The sequence below is a fragment of the Furipterus horrens genome, unplaced genomic scaffold (genome assembly GCF_987537825.1).
Source record: "Furipterus horrens unplaced genomic scaffold, mFurHor1.1.pri manual_scaffold_8, whole genome shotgun sequence".
NCBI classification, from domain to species: Eukaryota; Metazoa; Chordata; class Mammalia; order Chiroptera; family Furipteridae; genus Furipterus; species Furipterus horrens.
Genome location: NW_028327178.1, coordinates 49352827 through 49374983, shown reverse-complemented (window position 1 = coordinate 49374983; position 22157 = coordinate 49352827). Strand labels below are relative to the sequence as shown.

Here is a 22157-nt window from a genome sequence, read left to right as displayed (position 1 = left end):
GCCTAAACCAAGCTTATATAAAGATGGAGAAAACGTAATGTAATATGGGTGGGGCAGGGGTTACATCATTCATATCCTCTCTCTCTCTCTCTCTCTCTCCATCTCTCTCTCTCTCTCACACACACACACACGCACAAACACACACACGCACACACGCACACACACACACACGCACACACACACACACACACGGGTACATACGCACAGGCCTCAATCAGACCTTCAGGAAGAAAGGCTCTTCCTTAGCAAATGTGAATGCAACACACTACAATAGTACATGTGCTGAATGGATACTGAATTGTTATGCAAAAAGAAGCCGTCAATGAATGTCAAGTATTCCAGGTGTTGACAACAATGATGACTTCTGTGTAAGAATGATGACCACACGGCCTATTCCAGGACATGCTGTGCTACACAATGACATAAATATTAAATTAACAAAATTAAAAAAAAGTAGAAGTTAAAAAAGCAATAATAGGGAGCAAAGAAAAATATAAGAATGACATTAATACAGGAATATAGTGAGGATTCAACCATCACCACCAAGTAATAAAAAATGTCACCAGTTTCATTTACTGGAAGTTAGCCACAAATTTCACTTTCAGTTTGGGATAACCAGTGCAAAGAGAAAAATACAATTGATTACACAGTTCACAGAATCTATGACACAATAATATAAACACTAAAACTACTAATAGGGGCTAATATTCCCTGAGGGCTTGTTTAATCTTGATATCAACCATATAAGGTAGATAATATGATCTTAATTTCACAGATACAGAAACTCAGACATATACGAAGGAGTAAAAAGAGTTTCTTCAATACATGGTATTGGGAAATTGGACAGATATGTGCCAGAAAAAATGAAACTATACCACCAACTTACACCATACACAAGAATAAACTCAAAATGGATAAATGATTTTTTTTCACTAATATTGCATTTCCACACTTTACATTTTCTTTTGTTCACTTTCCTACATGTGAGGGCTTTTTTGGGGGGGGGGGTTGCTGGCTCATTTATTAATTTATTTGGCTTTCATTTTTCCCCTCACTAAAAATTTATTTTTCTATTACAGTTAACCCACTTTTCTCCCTATTGCTTCCCTGCACCCTGCCCACCCCTCCTCCCACAGTCAGTCCCCACCCAGTTGTCCATGTCCGTGGGTCATTTACACATGTTCTTTCACTAGACCATTCCGCTTCTTACCCGCTTCTCTCCCGCCTCCCTCCCCCCTAGTCACTGTTAGTCTACTCCTTGTTACATACCTCTGGTTCAATTTCACTCATGTGTTTGTGCTGTTTATTAGTCTCCTGTAATAGGTGATAGCATATGGTATTTTTCTTTCGTTGCCTGGCTTATTTCGCTAAGCATAATTCTCTCTAGTTCCATCCATGTTGTTGCAAATGGTAGAAGTTCCTTTTTTCTTTCTGCTACATAGTATTCCATTGTGTAAAAGTACCACAGTTTTCTGATCCACTCATCTACAGATGGGCACTTAGGTTGTTTCCAGCACTTGGCTATTGTAAATAGTACTGCTATGAACATAGGGGTGCATAGGTTCTTTTGAATTGGTGTTTCAGAATTCTTCAGATATAATCCTAGCAATGAAATTGCTGGTTCAAAAGGCACTTCCATTTTTAGTTTTTGAGGACATTCCATTCTTTTTTCCATAGTGGCAGCACCAGTCTGCATTCCCACCAGCAGCGCACTAGGGTTCGCTTTCTCCGCACCCTCGCCAGCACATGCTGTTTGTTGATTTGTTGAAGATGGCCATTCTGACTGGTGTGAGCTGGTATCTCATTGTGGGTTTTATTTGCATCTCTCTGATGGCTAGTGATGTTGCGCATTCTTTCATATGTCTATGGACCCTCTCTATGTCCTCTTTGGAGAAGTGTTTGTTCAAGCCCTTTGCCCATTTTTTAATTGGGTTGTCTGTCTTCTTGGTGTTGAGTCGTAGAAGTTCTTTATATATTTTGGAGATCACTTCCTTGTCTGAGGTATCACTGGCAAATATATTTTCCTGTACGGTTGGTTCCCTTTTCATCTTGGTGATGTCTTTTTGTTTTTTTTTTTGTTTGTTTGTTTTTTGTTTTTTTTGCTCAGCAGAATCTCTTTAGTTTGATGTACTCCCATCTGTTTATTCTTTCCTTTATTTCCCTTGCCTTAAGAGATAAATCAGTGATATATCAGATATATCCACACAGGATATCTGAAATTTTCCTGCCTATATTTTCCTCTAGGACTTTTATGGTGTCATGGCTTACATTTAAGTCTTTGATCCATCTTGAGTTTATTCTGGTGTATGGTGTAAGTTGGTGGTCTAGTTTCATTTTTTTGCATGTCCCTGTCCAGTTCTCCCCACACCATTTGTTGAAGAAGCTCTTTACACTCCATTTTATGTTCCTTCCTGCTTTGTCAAATATTACTTGACCATAAAGACCTGGGTTTATTTCTGAGCTCTCTATTCTGTTCCATTGATCTATATGTCAGTTCTTATACCAGTATCAGACTGTTTTGGTTACCGTGGCCTTGTAGTATAGTTCGGTATCCCGTATTGTGATTCCTCCTATTGTGTTCTTCTTCCTCAAGATTGCTGTGGCTATTCAGGGTCTTTTTTGGTTCCATATACATTTCTGAAGTATTTGTAATAGCTCAGTGCAATACATTGCTGGTTTTTAATAGGGATTGCATTGAACCTATAAATTGCTTTCGGTAATATGGACATTTTAATGATGTTGATTCTTCCCATCCATGAACATGGTATCGTCGGCAGCCGTCCGTCTCGAGAGACGATGGTGTATCTTCTTAAGAGTCTATCTGCACCGCCGAGAATGGCTGTGCAGTCTGACTCGGGAGTGACACGGTATCTGTCTCCTCCCGTGTTGAATCGACATCTTACGATGACGCTGGAGTGTCCTCTCCAGTGAAGCTGAAGCTACAGAGCCTGGGCAGGGTGATATGGAGGGTCTGCTGTTGCCCATGCAGCAGACCCCCCCTCTCTTCGCAGCTGAAGGATCCAAGGGAAAGACGGAGTCAATACAGCTTGGCTTCAGGTGCGCCACAGGAGTTGCCGGTGTTGACTACAACGTCAAACCGCCTTAGGGACTCCGGCTCCGGATTTTCTGTCGGGGTTTACTCCCTTAGCCTTTCCCCTGAAGAGGTATGCCGCAAGGCAGCGGAGGTTTTTTGGAGTCAGAGTTTTCCTTCTCTGATGTGCCCTGACTGGAAGATCGAACCAGCGACACTTAGCTCGCAGGCTGACGCTCAATCCACTGAGCCAAACCAGCCAGGGTATGAACATGGTATATGCTTCCATTTATTTGTATCTTCCTTAATTTATTTCTTCAGTGTTATGTAGTTTTCTCAGTACAGGTCTTTTAACTCCTTGGTTAAGTTTATTCCTAGGTACTTTATTTTTCTTGTTGCTATAGTAAATAGAATTTTTTTCCAGTTTCTATTTCTGATATGTTTTTGTTGGTGTACAGAAATGCCTTACATTTCTGAGTATTTACTTTGTACCCTGCTATTTTGCCAAATTCACTTATTAGGTCGAGTAGTTTTTTCATGGAATCTACAGGGTTTTCTATGTACACTATCATGTCATCTGCAAATAATGACAATTTCACTTACTCTTTTACAATTTGGATGCCTTTTATTTCTCTTTCTTGTCTGACTGCTGTGGCTAGAACTTCCAAGACTATGTTGAAGAGGAGTGGAGAGAGTGGACATCCTTGTCTTGTTCCTGACCTCAGGGGGAATGCTTTCAATTTTTGTCCATTGAGTATGATGTTGGCTTGAGGTTTCCTGTATATGGCCTTTATTATGTTGAGGTATGCTCCCTCTTTTCCCATTTTGCTGAGTGTTTTCATCAGAAATGGGTGCTGTACTTTATCAAATGCTTTTTCAGTATCTATTGATATGATCATATGGTTTTTGTCTTTCATTTTGTTTATGTGGTGTATTACGTTTATTTATTTGCGAATATTAAACCATCCTTGCATCCTTGGAATGAATCCTACTTGATCGTGGTGTATGATCATTCTAATGTGTTGTTGGATCCGGTTTGCCAATATTTTTGTTGAGGATTTGAGCATCTATGTTCGTCAGCAATATTGGCCTGTAGTTTTCTTTCTTTGTTGTGTCTTGACATGGTTTTGGAATTAGAGTAATACTGGCTTCATAGAAAAGAGTTTGGGAGTCTTCCCTCTTCTTGGGTTTTTTGGAATAGTGTGAGAAGGATAGGAGTTATTTATTTCCTAAATGTTCTGTAAAATTCACCTGTGAAGCCATCTGGTCCAGAGCTTTTGTGTGCTGGGAGTTTTTTATTACTGTTTCAATTTCACTAGTTGTTATTGGTCTCTTCAGGCTTTCTGTTTCTTCTTGATTCAGTTGTGGAAGATTATATGTTTCCAGAAATTTGTCCATTTCATCTAGGTTGTCAAATTTCTTGTGATACAAGTGTTCATAATAATTTCTTACAATCCTTTATATTTCTGTGATGTCAGTTGTGATTTATCCTCTTTCATTTCTTATTTTAGTTGGGTCCTCTCTCTTTTTTTCTTGATGGGCCTGGTTAAAGGCTTGTTAATTTTGTTTATCTTTTCAAAGAACCAGCTCCTGGTTTTACTGATCTTTTGAATTGTTTATTTAGTCTCTATGTCATTTAGTTCTGCTCTGATCTTGATGATTTCCTTCCTTCTACTCACTCTGGGCTATGTTTGTTATTGCTCCTCCAGCTCCTGTAGCTGTAGGGTTAATTATTTATTAGAGATACTTCTATCCTTTTTAGGGTGGCCTGTTTTGCTATGAACACTCCTCTTAGGACTGCTTTTGCTGTATCCCATAGGTTTTGGGTTGTTGTGTGTTCATTATCATTTGTTTCCAGAAACTTTTTTATTTCTTCCTTGATGTCATTGTTAACCCATTCATTATTTAATAGCATGTTATTCGTTCTCCATAAGTTTGAATGTTTTTGAGTTTTTTCCTTGAAGTTGATTTCCAGTTTCAAGCCATTGTGATCTGAGAAGGTGCTTGATATAATTTCAATGTTCTTGAATTTGTTGAGGCTTGTTTTGTCTCCTACCATGTGGTCTATCCTTGAAAATATTCCATGTGCACTTGAAAAGAATGTATATTTTGCTTCTTTGGGGTGAAAATTTCTATATATATCAACTAAGTCCATTTGATCTAGAGTGTTGTTAAATGCCTCAATATTCTTGGTGTTTTTTTGCTTCGAAGATCTGTCCATTGTTGACAATGGGGTGTTAAAGTCCCCTACTATGAGTGTGTTGCTGTCTATATCCTTCCTGAAGTCTTTAAAATTTCCTTCACATATTTGGGTGATCCTGTGCTGGGTGCACATATGTTTACAAGAGTTATATCTTGTTAATGGATTTTTCCCTTAACTATTATGAAATGTCCTTCTTTGTCTCTTTTTATGGCCTTTGCTGTGAAATCTGTTTTGTCTCATATAAGTATTGCTACCCCAGCTTTTTTTCATGTCCATTTGCTTGAAACGTTTTTTTCCATCCCTTCACTTTCAGTCTGTATAGATCTTTTGTTCTAAGGTGGGTCTCTTGTAGACAGCATATATATATGGGTCATGCTTTCTAATCCATTCAGGTACCCTATGTCTTTTGATTGGTGCATTTAATCACAAAATGGATAAAGGATTTAAATGTAAGTTACAAAACCATAAAAGTCCTAGAAAAAAACATAGGCAGTAAAACTTTTGGCAGTAAAACCTCAGATATCTCTCAAAGCAATACTTTTTGTTGATTTGTCTGTTTGAGCAAGGGAAACAAAAAATAAATAAATAAACAAATGGGACTACATGAAACTAAAAAGCTTTTGCACAGCAAAGGAAATCATCAACAAAATGAAAAGGGAACCCACTGAATGGAAGAACATATTTGCCAATGATACATCTGACAAGGGGTTAATCTCTAAAACATATGAAGAGCTTACACAACTCAACACCACAAAGACAAACAATCCAATTTAAAAATGGGCAAAGGACCTAAACAGACATTTTTCCAAAGAGGATATACAGAGGGCCAATAGACAGATGAAAAATTTCTCAACATTACAAATCATCAGAGAGGTACAAATTAAAACCACAATGAGATATCACTTCACACCTGCCAAAATGGCTATCATAAATAGATCAACAAACAACAAGTGATGGCAAGGATGTGGAGAAAAGGGAACCCTCATGCATTGTTGGTGGGAATGCAGACTGGTTCAGCCACTGTGGAAAGCAGTATGGAGTTTCCTCAAAACATTAAAAATGAAACTGCCTTATGAGCCAGTAATTCCACTTCTGGGACTATATCCTAAGACTACCAAAATACTAATTCAAGAGAATATATGCACCCCTATGTTCATTGCAGAGTTACTAACAATAGCCAAGATTTGGAAACAGCCCAAGTGCCCATTAGTAGATGAGTGGATAAAAAACAGTGGTACATTTACACAATGGAATAACTTGGACATAAAAATGAAGGAAGTCTTACCCTTTTCAACAGCATGGATGAAACTGGAGAGTATTATGCTAAGTGAAATAAGCCAGTCAGATAAAGACAAATACCACATGATCTCACTTATATGTGGAATGTAATGAATAAACTGATGACCAAAATAGAAGCAGAAGCATGGATACATGGAACAGATTGACCGCTGTCAGAGGAGGCAGAGGGGGGAATAGATAAAAGAAGGTGGAGGGATTATCCAAAAGAAAAAACATATATACATAACACATACACACAGATAACATTGTGGTGACAGCCAGAGGAAAAGGGGGTGGGGGTAGGTAGAGGTAGGAAAAGGGTGGGAAAAGGGTGGGAAAATGGTGATGGAAAGCGACTTTGTTTGGGGCAATGGGCAGGTAACACAGTGTGCAGATGATGTTTTACTGAGTTGTACACTTGAAACCTGTATGGTTTTGTGAATCAATGTCATCCCAATAAAGTAAATCAATGAAAATGTGTAAAATACAAGATGAAGCAACATTAAAAAAAGAAAAGAAAAAAGAAGAGGAGAAACCCATTTGCAACAAAACGTGGTAACAATTACGTGTGCCTTATAATGAAGATGCCTATTTCATTTTGAAATTTAGGGTCCTCTTATTTAGGAAAGTATCTGATGGACCAGGCCTAAGCAGAAGAAATTTTGCTAAATTAACAGGATTTAGGATTTAGGATTTTACTCTTGGCGGGTGAAGGAGATAGGAGCTCTGGGGGCACTAGTCTTCTTAAAAGAACAAAACCTAGAATCAGAATGTCACTTGGTAATAATCACAAGCATTTAACAAACACTATTTGAAGCAAAAAAGAAAAGAAATTGAGGCACAGAAGTTACACAGCTTACAAAGGTTCTCAAAGCAAGAAGATAATAAACAGAAATTTTAACCCAGGCATCCTGTGTTGAAAGCCCAGATTCTTAACATTATGTGACAGTATGTTCTAAACTGAAAGTCCAAAAGAAACACAACTGCCCTGGCCAGTGTGGCTCAGTTCGTTGGAGCATCACCCCAGAATGCTGGGATTTCAATGCCCATCAGGGTACTTTTCTAGGTTGTGGGTTTGATCCCCATAATCCCTGAGGCATGTACAATCCCTGAGTGGGGCGCATGCAGGAGACAACTGATCGATGTTTCTCTCTCACATCAGTGTTCCTCTCCCTTCCTCTCTCTCTCTCTCTGAAAGCAATGAAAAAAAAAAAAATGTCCTCGAGTGAGGATAAAAAGAAAGAAAGGAAAGAAACACAGCTACTCCTAGCCAGAGAGGACTATCTTCCCAGGACCCTGGTGAGAAACTATCAACATAAATTACTGAACAGAGCCCTCAACAGCATCCACCCAAACACAGTAATGGGTTTTAGGGTCTATTTAGTAATATGGTATGATAGTATGTCATCCAAGTTTGATTCAATAAACTTGATTTTGTGGGCACTCAGTGCATTCTAAGATTAAAACTGTAATATCCCTCAAAATGGCCTTTATGAATATTGTTTCTCTCAACGAAGTCTTAGTGGACCGCTAAAGTTTTTGTATTTACTTCCCAACTAAAAATGCTACTCTGCTATTACTGAAGCACAGAACTATGTGCTTTAGAAAGCAGATGAAATGGTGGTAGGCCAGATATTTTTTCATGAAAACTTAAGAAATTCAAAAGAACAGGTATCTGTAAGCATATAGGCAGGGTAGGAATTCTGCTCAGAAGTAATTTTGATTATAACTGTATCTTAGTCATCTTGGTGTTCCCTAGAGTTGGTACATGATAGGCTTCCAATAAACACTTCTGAGGAAAATGGATACTGAATTCCCCAAATATTATGCAGAATTGGACAGCAATAATTTGGCCTAAAACTTTTTTTAAGAAGTGTAATGTAATATCAATCCAACAATGAAAACAATTTTAATAGATCCTCACAAAATATCCAGCTCTGCCCCAGTGTATTCCAAAATGAATCTGCTGTAAATGTGACTAAATAACTGAATATGTTAATTTTTTCTTATGATTGAAAAGTATAAGCCACTTAAAAGTTAATGAAGCCTCCACAAATTATGGTTTCCACTTTAGGAAAGTTGAACTCTTTTTTTTTCTGGCAATAATTAGAAAGCAAGACTAGTGGTCTATAAAGGTCATTTTTGATTTATGAAAATAAAATATTGGAGGGAATTTATCTTTCTTCTTGCTTTAGAGTAGCAGAGAATTATTCAGTACATCCAAGAATACTATGACATAACACAGGAGCTATAAAGGAAAAGCTGGTCCACTCTCTCCCCAAAGAAAACCTTGTAAGATCTTTCTTATTACCATTCTATATCCTACTGAAGTCCCGGGAGTAGAGAGAAGATAAAGAAAAATTAGTAGACAAGATTAGAGATCACCATTAGAGAAGTACTTAAAATTTTTTTGATTATGATCCACTGTCTTGACCCAGGACATGTATATGTACATTTTACAAACCAATTTTACCTCCACTTGCATAGCATACACCGATGCTTTTTTTTTTCATTTTTGTTCTGCTCAACTTTGTAAAAGGAGAGTCTAGATCTACTCAACTGAACAGCTTTCACAGCCACTCTAGAGAACACATTTTTTCCATTTTGTATCAGTGTGTCCTCACAGTGACTTCTGTGTCATCCTCTGAGCCACAGTCACGCCCAGATTCTCAGCTCTAGAAGGATCCCCTTCTTTGAGCTCTATTTCTGTCCTGGAACAGTGGCTGCTCCTCACATCTGCTATTTCTTTAAAGCTGAAGTCACTTCATACTAGCCAATGTCTTGTACACTAATCCACTGTTCATTATTCTTCATAATAAATTTTCCCTGTTCAAATCACTGTGTGATTTCTATCTCTTAATCGGACCTTGACTGATATATCCTTGTTTTTACAAATGGCCATTTGGAGTAGTCAAATACCTTGCCCGAAGTCACCCAGAATTGGTGCAGAGCTAGCAGCTGAACTGAGGTCTGAATCCAAGGTTCATACTCTTTCCAGCCTATACATTATCACCTTTAACCCACCTTTAGAAAGTAAGCAAACCACAACATGTACTATTTATGTACTGATTGTTATATGAATTGCATTGCAGATAATCTCCTGATTCTAAAAAGCCAGGGAAGAACAATCAAATATTAATTTTATGAACTTATTTATAAGATACATACACATTTTGAGTTCTTACTTTAACAAGTTAAATTGACTTATATACTTTAGCAAAGGTTCTTCTTGTTATAATTACAGTCCATTTAAGGCTATTTTGTAAAAAGATTGTAATATTCCGTGAGAAGATTTCTGGAACATTTTTCTCATTTGTTCTATATACAGAATGACCCCATTTAAGACAGCCTTTGTCAAATTCATGATATTAAGTGGGTCTCTCTACAGGGAGGGAAAACCAAAAACTAGTGCTAAAGTACCCCCCAAAAGAATTGATGTTATTATATATTATTATATGTTCCATTTTCCTAAAATACATATCTCAGGTGGTTCTATTCATTTATTTCACTTTTAAAACAGTGAGATAAAAGGCAATAAACACATTTCAAAGGATAAACACAAAGTGAGCTATAATATACATAATTGTTTTAAGAGTTAAAAAACAATATTAAATCAATTCCAGTGACATCTACATTTAATTGCCTGCCAAACAATGAAAGTATATAATGTCTCTTAAACTTTGAGTACCTCAGTGATGGTTAGTGAATCAGACACTAAGCATTATAGAAATGCTTTTCTACGTAATTTAATCTAGCAAGCAGTTTTTACACATTGCACAGGCATTTAAATGGCTAATGTTATGCACTATTGTAAAAGTGCTGTTTGTCAACGGATGTATATATTCAAAGGAAAAAAGTTGTCTTGTTCTTAAAGTTCCTGTGGCTTTTACACTTACTGCATACTTCATTTCATATCAATCTATTGATTCCTAATTTAAAATAACCATATTCTTATTGACTTAAAAAATTTTTAATGGATAATAGTGTTATTTCTATTCTTAAATACTGTACAGATAAGTAAAATCATCAGGGACCTGACTGTCTCAGTTTGCCATATACAAATAAATACCTCATAGTGTTGCAACAGGATTGACTTAAACCACTGATATGTATTCCCTGTAAATTTGAATCTGCCTTAATATAACACCTGTGCTCTTACCCTCCACACCAATATTGAAAACTGTAGCGTGAAAAACAGCTGTTTGTCTCTCTCAAAGCAATAGGAGTAAAAACAGAAAACAAAATGTCAGAATATCTGCAAGAACTGTCTAGGGGAGAAGATGATCAAATCTAGATCAGTATTTATCAAATGAGCTCAGTGAGGCCTGTGTCCTGAGTCTCACAATGGACCAGTGGCTCTAAAAGTGAACCAGTAGCATCACCTGGGAACTTGCTAGAAATGCAAATTCTCAGGCCCCACCCTGGAACTACTGATTCAGAAACTCTGGGTTGGGGTTCAGCAATCTGAGTTTTGATAAGCCAGATCTCCAGGTGATTCTGAAATGCAAACTAATATTTGATAATTACTCTTCTAAACTGACCCATTTAACCAGAATCTTCTGGGAGCAGCCCTAGGAATCTATGGTTTTTAAAAAGTTCCCAGAATAATCTAATCATGACCTATTTTTAAAAGTGCTCTACATTGGTAGTTTCAAACATTTTATTTATTTATTTATTTTTTTTTTTAGAGAGAGGGAAAGGAGAAAGAGAGGGAGAGAAACATCACTGTGTGGTTGCCTCTCACTCGCGCCCCCAACTGGAGACCTGACGTGCAACCTAATCATGTGCCCTGACTGGGAATAGAACCAGCGACACTTGGCTCGCAGGCCGATGCTCAATCCACTGAGCCACAGCAGCCAGGGCTAGTTTCAAACATTTTAAAGAAGGAATCAAGTTTTTAAAAACATACAACCATACTATGTTTAATTATTTATAAATTATATAACATAGTACTCCACATATGCAGATTATTACAGATAAATAAAAAATTGACCTTGAAAGTACAAACTGGAATATAAATATGAATTGATGTTTATATTTTCTTCCATAGATTGTATCATATGTACTTCTGAAGGGGTGTGAAAAAGCCTTTGGAGATCACTGCTCTAAATAACTCTTTTTAGTCATAAATATCTCTCAGATGAATAAGGGCAACAGAATAAAACTGCTTGATCAAAGTGTCCCATGATATAATTTCATGCTAAGAAACCCCCAAACTGTAATTTTATCCAAGTGGAATTACTCAACAAGAGATACTCTAGGTAGAAAATGATCCTGGTTTTTGGTTAGAATATCCAAAAAACTAATTTAAAAAGTTTCATTTAATGCCCAGTAGCACACCTGCCAGCTTGGTATGATTTACAAAAAGCCATCTCTTGGTGATCTGATTAGCATAAAACCATTATCTATGACAGCTGATAAAATAAAACTCCTGAACTAACCAATATGCAGTAGAGTCAAGCCATGCTATTCAGCCTGTAATAGCCAGCCGGTTGTCTATTTTCACTGGGTGTCTATTTTCACTGGGTGCTGATTAACCTAAACTCAACTAACTGCATTTCCCTCAATGAATATTTTTTCTACATATCACACTTATTGATAGAATCAAGTTATAAAGAAAACTGAATGTACTTTTCTATATCCTCTTGGTAAAACATTCATTCTAATTTCCTATCATTAGGAGTAGTTATTCTAAACAAAAATTGATAACTTGTAAGGCTGACTCTGCTTAATTGGAATCTGAGACCTGGGTACATAAAGTCCTAGATCTGTCAGCTAACTATTCTATCTGTGTGTCTTGCTCACTGTATGAAAACATACATGATTAACATACATGATTTCAACAAAAACAATGGAGGGGTATGGTAAGGAAGTCTCTCATTTAGTCCAGGAGCCTAACAATCATACGCCCCAATGAGCTTCAACTGAGAAATGAAAGAAATGAACTAGTGCCCCCAACTCCCACCTGTCAGTCACTGCTCCTTTTTCCTCCATGCCTTTCTTAGAGTGCACAACTCTGGGTTCAACATGCTTCTCAAATTTAAAGATCTGAATTTTTTTGAGAAATAGTATGCTTTTCTTCCACCCAGAAGTTCCCTAAAGGATTTTCAGGAGGCAACTTTGAACAAAAGCAAATACCTAAGGATTAATGCCCTTCGGAAGATATGGCTCTATTGTAATTCTTATTACTTATTTCCCAGGTTGATGATAATGGCTGAACTAGGTGGTGAATGTAAAAGTGTACTCACTGTTTCAAGATGATGAACTTCAAATACAGTCACAACTGTGTCTGGTGCATGCTATCTGAAATAGGAAGTTAAAGGGACAGGCATCTCTTTATCAATGTTGCCTATATTGGTTGATAGCACCGAAACCCAGAGGCTCAAGCCAAAAACCCGGGAATTTACCAACTCTCCGTTCAACACCTGACCTCCCATAACAACTTCCTAAAAGGTTCTCGTATCAGTTTTCTATTCCTACCACACCACAGTTTGAGTTTCATGTCATGTCCTCATTGACCTAACCCATCCCCTCACTCTACATTCTGCCCTCTCCAATATATCCCGCAAGCTAACAGAAAACTGACATTTTATAAAACACAGCCGAAAATAGTTTCTCCCTATTTAAGACTATTCATCAGTTCCTCACTGCCCATGGGATAATGTTCAAATATTAGCATGTGACATGGAGTTTTCCTGATTTGATCTCTATCTCTTTAATTTCCTGGCACCACTTCCCTCTTATAGTATAGTTCGGTACTTCCTGACTCACCCAGTGACCATGCTGCCCACATGCCACACACCTGCCTATGTTGTCCCTGCACCCCCACCCCAGAGTCTGGCTGGTAGACTTCTGTTCACTGTTCAAATCCCAGCTCACATGCCATCTCTCCTGGGTACCTATTGCTGATTCCTTTTCATAGGAAACATCAATTGCTCCTTCCTTTGTACCATTACTACAAAATACACAAGGCTTCTAGATGTCCTTATCACCTTACACCTCACTACGAGTGCAGGCATCTTTGCCTTCTCTGCTGCACAGTGACCTCCTGAGGCCTGGACAATGTTCCCTTCACCTATCTATCCCCAGTCCTAGAAAGATGCTGCTATTCATTAAATACCTACTGTGAAATGTTTTGTAAAAAAGATAAGAACACTGTTTACTGCTCTATCTTTGTTAGAAAAAAATAACACTGAAGAAAAAGTACCAATGAACTCTAATCCCTAACCACTCTGGCTATACCAAGAAGAAATTCTGATTCTAGAGTAAATCTTGCTTTTTGATTTCACTCACAGGCATCTCCTTTCCTCCCTCCCTCCCTCTCACTTAGTTCCAGGCAGTACCTCTGGCACCATGAAGAAAGGGGGAAGGGGTTAGAGGAGACACAGAGTGGGAAAGGAAGAAGTTGAAAAGAAGAAATATGAAAAATGATGTAGGAGTCAAGAAGAAAAAAAACTCCTGAAGATCTGTTCTTAAATGGTCCAGGTCAAAAACAAAACAAAACAAAACAAAACAAACAAACACCCAGAGTGTCAGCAACTAGAGGCAAGAATCTAAGATATCCATGGTCTGTTATTCAAAGAATCTGCATAAAAGGCTATTATTTGGCAGACCTTAGCATAAGTCAACAAAAAGCATACATATTTTTGTGTATCATATCTCAGTTATTGATGTCTGATTTTATGTTCCATATGTGAAAAGAATGTTAATGATTACTTATTATGTATCTTTCAAATTTATGAAACATAAAAATAGTGAATACTTATCAATGTCAAACTTCAATTCTCAGGTCATAAAGAAAGTACACTTTGAGCTAAAAGAATTCATTATATGACATTTTGAATTAGGAAGCTGTGTTTCATGAAAAATTCTCCAAGCTAAGAGCAATACTTACATAGCACAAAAATTATTATAAACTGGCTTTCCTTCCAATCATCTTACATGACCAATTAGCTGTTAAAACATAGGGAACCAATACAGTTACAGTGTCTTTCCTTTTCTAATTGAGTATTTTCTCAATTTTTTAGTAGGTACTATATTGTCACTGACTAAAGAGAACATGCAGTCTGAGAGAACAACCCTGGGCCAGGAAGCAGATGGTCTGGGTCCCAGTCCTGCCCGTCCCCATGTGTGGTATAGGGCAAGGCATTCAGCTAACACTTTGAAGATATGATGGGAAGAATGTAGATTTGCCACCAAAAAGACCTAAGGCAAGCCCCAACTCTATGAGTTTAAAAGCTTTCCTCATTCATTTATCAGTAAAACCATCTACCTTTTAGATTACTATAAGGATTAAAGACTTGGTATATGTGTGTGTTTATACATACACATGTATTAAATATTAACATATTGTACTACTTACCTATCTACCTACCTACTTACCCACTAACTATCTAGTAAATGGATACATGTTGGCACCCTTTTCTTTCTGGTCTTCAGTGTCCTTATTTATATAAAAATAGCATGAATGAATTAGACCATTGGTTTTTCAAACTCAGATCTTCAGAGTGATCCTTAGAACCCTCCGAAACCCCCAGATTGTAAAGGTGAGCCCCTTGCAAGCCTTCCTAAAACCCTATTTCAATGTGATGTATCCAGCTCTCATTTACTTTAAATGTTGGGGTTCCTTAGGCAAAAAAATACTTGTACCACAAAAAGTTATTATTTAACAATCTTTGATAGTTTCAGGTACAGATGATTTCTAAGGTAATATTTCCATTCTAAGATTATACATTCTGTTATTTTTTTCTTCCTTCTCTTAAACACAGTACTTCTTTATAAGGAACATAATGAAGATTAAAATATGTTGAGTGTATCAAACATATGGTTGAGGGGAGACTGATTATAATATAAAACTTAAAATACTGTTAACTAAAACAAGCAAAAAAGGATGGTTGAGCTCAATGACAAAGAGAAAAGAGAAGGTTTAGGAAGACTTAGTAAGGAGGTAGAAGAAACCCTATTGATAGGATCATTGGTACAAGGGTTCCAGCCCTATGAAAAGCAGATAACACAACATCACAAGATCAGACACCACTATCCTCAATTCTATGTAAGTTGGGGCTAATTTGGGGCAATCAGTCCTATCTTAGTCAATCCAGTGTGATCACTTCAAATTTTCCAGAAGAATCATTTAAGAGTATCTAAAATAATTTCAGAAGGACTCTTCTCAACCCCACTACCCTCTTCAGCATCTGCTTACTAAGGTCTACAGTAATTTCAATCAGTTTACATTTTTCATTCTACAACAACAAGGATCAAAATATAAAACTCAAAAAGAACTCCATATTAATATGGCTTCATACAATCAGTCCTCTAGCCACTTCTACTCCAAATAACTATATATAAGATAGTTTCTATTTTTATAAAGCTAACATAAAGAGAGCAGGTATAAAATAGGTTGGTGGGAAACAGTTTCAAAACAAGAAAATATCAAATTCAATAGTTTCATAATATGCCTGGCATGAGCCCTGCTTGCTTCAGAAACTATTCATTGAGGTATTTTAACTATAAAGCCAGGAGAGTGGAGAGCATTGTTTCTCATGAAGCGCCCCCCACCCCCCCAATCCTCATCCCCTGTATGGCTGGCTTGTTATAACAAGCTGTGGTTACTGGGATTAAACAAAGTGTCACCATAAAGTTGGTTTTAATCATCTGAGTGTGTAATTGTATGCTTGATTATACAAGGTCTAGATCTCTCTTTCTTATAGAATGGTCCTTCAGTGAGCTTATTACTGGCCCTTGGCCATATTGGATACTTACTTTTAACAATATCTAACCTAGCACTGTGTACCTATGAATTAAGAAAAATCCCTTGTGGATCAATACAATATTGACTGGGCTTAAAAAACAGTAACCCTTCATGGACCCAAAAATTTGCCTAGAGGAAACTTCATAGACCAGCTTAATTCTGTAAAGTTTAAGCCAAAAAAAAAAAGTGGTACTCTGGGAGTTGAACCCCACTGCTGAATTATCCATGGTTCCCAGAGGATTGCCCCTCCTCAACCATGCTGGGAAACACATCTCTCATCAGCATCCACCTCAAGAGTTAACTACATCCCGTTGGTGATACTGACTTTGCCAGTATAAAAAATATGCCCACTTTTCCCTGGGTTTAGGGGAAAAAGAGGGAGCAGGCATAAATTTTCAGCAGTATGCTTGACTGACATGCATGTTCTTGAACTGGGAGTAAAAACAGAGATGCATCAATATCTTTTTTTTTCCCCTCCATAAATTTCATAAAATGTCTATCATAGAAATGTAGACATGGCCTTAACCACAGGGGAGCAAAATGGGGCACCGTTAATAATAATTCTCAATACAGACCTTCATTATACTAAACTTTTATATATTGCTAACTTCAAAATTAAAAAATGACACCCAGGGGAAATCAGAAGATGTAATTAGGTCAGGGAAAAAAACTTAAAAAAAAAAAAAAAAAACTATAGTAGATAAATTGTTAAATCTCTAGATCCACCAAACATTATGCTATCTCCTTGAAACACTGAGATATTAACACAAACATAAATCCTGATTTATAAACTGTGTGGCAAGACTTCACTTCCTAATGTGTTTATAATAGGGTTCCTGAAAACACCAACTTTCCCGACATCACAAAACCATTCTTTAAACAGTACTGTTCTCTAGTATTCCTGCCTTAGTACTATTCTCATTATATTTTACATACTTTTCTTCTAGCTCAGTGATTTATAAACTTCTGAGAATTTATGGATCCTTTTGAGACTCTGAACAGAGCATCCATGATCTGTCTCTCCAGGACAAATGGATAACATACACATTTTATAATTCCTTGGGTTTACAGAGCTCTTAGGGATAATCCAGCATTTATTCAAAGGGCAGTTCACTGACCACCTGCACCAGAATCACACAGATGATTTCTTAAACCAGGTCCTGAGCCCTACTCTACACATATGGAATCAGAATTGTTGAAAATGGGGTTATGGTTCTGAACTTTAGATCGCTTCCTGATGTTCCTGCTGCTGGGCAGGTAAGATCCTCTGCTGTGGCCATTTTCCTGTCCCCTCATGGCATCGGCTGGTTCTGAAACAGATGCCCTCTGGCATACACTCCCCTCTCTCCTGAGGAATCCAAGTTCTCCAAGATCATTTCCACATGATCAGAGGGCATCTCCACATGGGGTTCTGAACATCACAACCACTCCGGGCTCACATACACAGCAGGCTCTTGGACTCCTCCATGCATTAGCTGGAGTCATTTCCCACCCACCTCCCCAGCAAATTCTTACTCACTCACCCATTAAGACCCATTTTCACAGAATATACTCTCTCTTTATTCCTGGGTTATTAGTTCTTCCCTAAATATCCATAATGCTCACAGGAATAAGATTATCCCTCTTCTATCTCTGGACAGAGTGTGTTGGTGCATTGGTCTTCCTGACTAATGGTGAGAACCCAGATTTTATAGCAGAAGCAATGCCTGATGCCTTGCTGGCCACAGTGATCACTCCTTTAGTGTTTCTAATAAGACTAAATGATGTTCAATTTGCACTTGTCCATGGGAACAGAAATCACCCAAAGTAGTATACAAGTTACAAAACTCAGGCTGGAGCATTTGCCTGATTTATCAAAGGCATGCCAGTCAGCATCCAATAACTCCAGATCTATTCAAGGGCAGCATTATCACAGATGCCAAAACACAGGATTTTAATCTAGTTAGCAATATAAGACACACATGTGACCAACTATAATTCAGCCTTTTGATGACAAGGTGATGTGATGTAGTACCAGAGATTTCTAAGAGGCTACTGCACATTAGGAAGACCAAAGGAGAATTCCTAAGGGAGAAGGGGTTTAAGGCATGGCTGGGGACACAGGTCAGGACTTACAGGGCAGATAGAGATTCCAGAGAGCATAAACACAGAGGTGAGAGTGTACATTGTGAGAAAACTATTATGTGTGCATTGCAGTTGGGAAAAATACAAAGGAGGACTGAAGACCAGGAGGCAAAGGCAAACCAAAGCAGCATAATGCCAGGCTGGGGTCCACCCTGGGCAAGAATGGGATTATCACACTACAACATTCATGATTCCATATGGCCATCCAAAACAGTCTGTGAAAAAGTAGGGCAAAATGTTATTCCATCTTACTGACAAGGAGAACAGTCAGAAAACTGTTCGGTTACTTACAGTACAGAGGCAGATGACACAGAGGTGGAACTTGATCCTGGGTTTCCTAACCCCTCGGAGGGACATTTTCCTTACAGTATAATTGCTATATATAATTACAGAAAATGACTATTCTGTGGATATTCCTTGCATTTCTACTACTACTTACATGAATTGCACCTTTAATAAAATGAGATTAGATGTCATCCTTGAATTTTATCCCCAAACAGCATTGACATCTTACTACTCGTCGGCAGCCGTCCGTCTCGAGAGACGATGGTGTAGCTTCTTAAGAGTCTATCTGCACCGCCGAGAATGGCTGTGCAGTCCGACTCGGGAGTGACACGGTATCTGTCTCCTCCCGTGTTGAATCGACATCTTGCGATGACGCTGGAGTGTCCTCTCCAGTGGAGCTGAAGCTACAGAGCCTGGGCAGGGTGATATGGAGGGTCTGCTGTTGCCCATGCAGCAGACCCCCCCTCTCTTCGCAGCTGAAGGATCCAAGGGAAAGACGGAGTCAATACAGCTTGGCTTCAGGTGCGCCGCAGGAGTTGCCGGTGTTGACTACAACGTCGAACCGCCTTAGGGACTCCGGCTCCGGATTTTCTGTCGGGGTTTACTCCCTTAGCCTTTCCCCTGAAGAGGTATGCCGCAAGGCAACGGAGGTTTTTTGGAATCAGAGTTTTCCTTCTCTGAAAAGTGAATTAAAACAGCTCGCCCAACGTGGGGCTCGAACCCACGACCCTGAGATTAAGAGTCTCATGCTCTACCGACTGAGCTAGCCGGGCGCCTCATCTTACTACTACTGTGTAGAAAAGTACAAATATTAAATAAAGATTTGATAACAACAAAAATAAATTAATTTCTAAAAAGGCATGGATGTGATTTATTTTATTATATAGATATCAGAGAAAATTCACTCCTAGAATCAACTATCAATAATTCTGTGAACAAATCAATCCTTTACAAATAAAAGCATGTTAAGCAAGAGCACTGATAGAGATAATATTGCAGTAGGCCTATTTACAGGAAAATACAAGGATGCACTGAATTAACTGCTTGTTTGCTTTTCTATTTGCAGCAGAAACCTGACCTTACACTGAAAGCAGCCACAATGAATCATCAAGAAAACACAGACTCTGTGGCAGGGTGCTGAGAGATCAAATTTCCTTTCAAAATTGAAAAGAAATGCTAATGTGCTCCAGCTCAGAACCACTGTACTAGAAAGGAAATTAATATCTAAGCTGGAACAGCATCTACTGTTCCACCCAGTAAGATGAAAACAATGATATTTGGCCAAATAGTACAAGGAAACACAGGGGTCTCATAGGAACAAAGGAAATGAAGACAGATCTTCCAAAGATTCCAAAATGAACCAAGTCCTGCAAGTGAAATTCAAGAGGGAGAACAAGATTTGCATTGAAAAGGATGTGACCATAACAGCCTCTCAGCTTAAAACTTGGTATTTTTTAAACTCATACCTCAGCCTCCCACACAGAGGGTGGCAGATAACTGGAAAGAAACCAGTGCAAAATAAAAAAAAAATGTGTAGAAGAGCACGAATATAATTAATTGTATCCTATCTTTTTTTGAAAGCAGGATTTCTATATAGAAAGTTCGGTTACACACTGAGCCAACAATATTTAAGAAAACAAGGAGATGGAAGCAGATTACTTTCATCTCGTTTTCTTTGAGTCAGTTGAAAAAACAAATGACATACACTGCACAGAATAAAATTCCTGCACTGTCTTCAAATCCTATTTTTGCTTTGTACCCAAATTCAATCAGCTACTAAGCATTTCAATTACTCCTCCATGTGGGCCATACATGCTCTTCTCAGCAGTAGCAGGGAGACGATCCTTAACTGTATTCTAAAAGGATGTGCTGCTGTTTTCTTCTTCCTCTTCTCTCTTCCGGTCCTTCTCACTAGGAAAAAAGCTGTGCTGATTGCTCAGATCACAACTTCCAACTCCTCAAAGGAAAAACCAAGCTTATTCTCTTCTTTGTATGTCCTCTAACATCCAGCCCTAACCTTCCATTCTCACCTCTAATAGATCTACCTGGGCTCTTCCTTGTTGGTCTTTTTTTTCCCAGGTCAATCTCTAGTTTGTTTTTTGCACTGATAATTCTCCCCCTTCCTGTGGAGGTGCATGTCCCTGCCACTAGTTGTTTGAGTTGTCTGATTATTATTATCTTTAGCTTTCTGGTTCCAAATATCACAGAATGTGCAGTGAAAAATTTACATAGCAGAGCAATTCATCAGGAGGGTAGCTAATAAGTGGCAGACAAGAGAACCATGCTCTGGCTGTGACCTAAAGAGGACAGATACAGACAGAGTCAGGCCAGAGGAGCAGTCTGCTTAGGAACACTGGATGCTCACATGTCTCCCTACCCTCTGCACAGTGGGCACACAGTGAATTACCTCTAACCCTACTGGTCATTCTTTCAAGGTTCATATTTCTGGCATTAAGCTTCTAGTTCTGGCTGCTTGTAGTCACAGATCCACATTACAGTTGCCAGGAAGAAAACAGAGGGACTCGCCATCTCTCTTTGGCCTCCACAGAGAGAGAGGTCTCCTGCCTCCCACTTGTCCTAAGATCTCTGAACCATGTGCTATCCACTCCTGGTGCTTATTTCTAAAGAGAACAGACTGTGGAGAGAATAAAGCAACATTGCTGCAAAAATGTTATCAGAGGTAATGCAACTGCCAGTTCAATTAAAGGACTTGCTGTATCAGTTGCAAGGGGCACAGCTGCCTAGTAATTATTCCAGGCAATGTCGAAAGGAGCCTGACATATCAACACTTAAAGAAAATGAAACAGTAAAGGGAGGTAATGTCTTGAGAGCCAGAAGTCTATGGTAAAGGATGCTCATGCCTATTTGTTTACTATTTACACTCTCTCATTCAAATATTTGCTTGGACTCTGTGTCCATATTTTAGATTCAAATACCTAAATATGATAAATTGTATTCTATAAAATTCTGCCTGAAATATGCACACAGATTGTGGTGAGTAGCAGGGCGGTGATTGCACAGGGTCTCTTTAAACTGCTTATGCAAGATCCAACACAGCACTATACAAATTAGGATCCTTAATAATCATTTATTGATGACAAAAACTATAAGGAGTGTGACGAAAAGGATAAAGAAGAAATAAAAAACTAAAACACAACTACACAGCCCTGGTTAAGATTTAAAATGTCAACTAATATATATCCAACAAGTTCTAAGGCATTTTCACATACTTGAAATATAAGCTTGTAATTTTGAAAAATAAAAAATACTGCACCATTAAAGATGTATTAAGTAGACTTATAGCACACACATTAAGTTATGTTATTAATACCAAAATGAAATAGGAGGAGGTGGGCCAAAGTGGAGAAGAAAAAAAAAAAAGATCAGTAAAGCCAAAAATCCAACAGTGCAACTAACGGGTCTCAAAATGAAATAGTAGGCACACAGCCAAAAAGAAAATAGAATTATAAATGAAGTAAACAGAA

General features: G+C 38.1%; 1 protein-coding gene and 1 non-coding gene across 7 annotated transcripts in view; both read right to left on the bottom strand.

The window, feature by feature from the left end:
- The window catches only part of PTPRM (protein tyrosine phosphatase receptor type M), an 883942-nt gene that overhangs the window by 696058 nt on the left and 165727 nt on the right, over window positions 1–22157 (bottom strand). The gene's annotated exons all lie outside the window — the stretch shown is intronic.
- Window positions 19373–19445, bottom strand: TRNAK-CUU (transfer RNA lysine (anticodon CUU)). Its single transcript has one exon. It is a non-coding gene; the product is annotated as a tRNA-Lys (tRNA).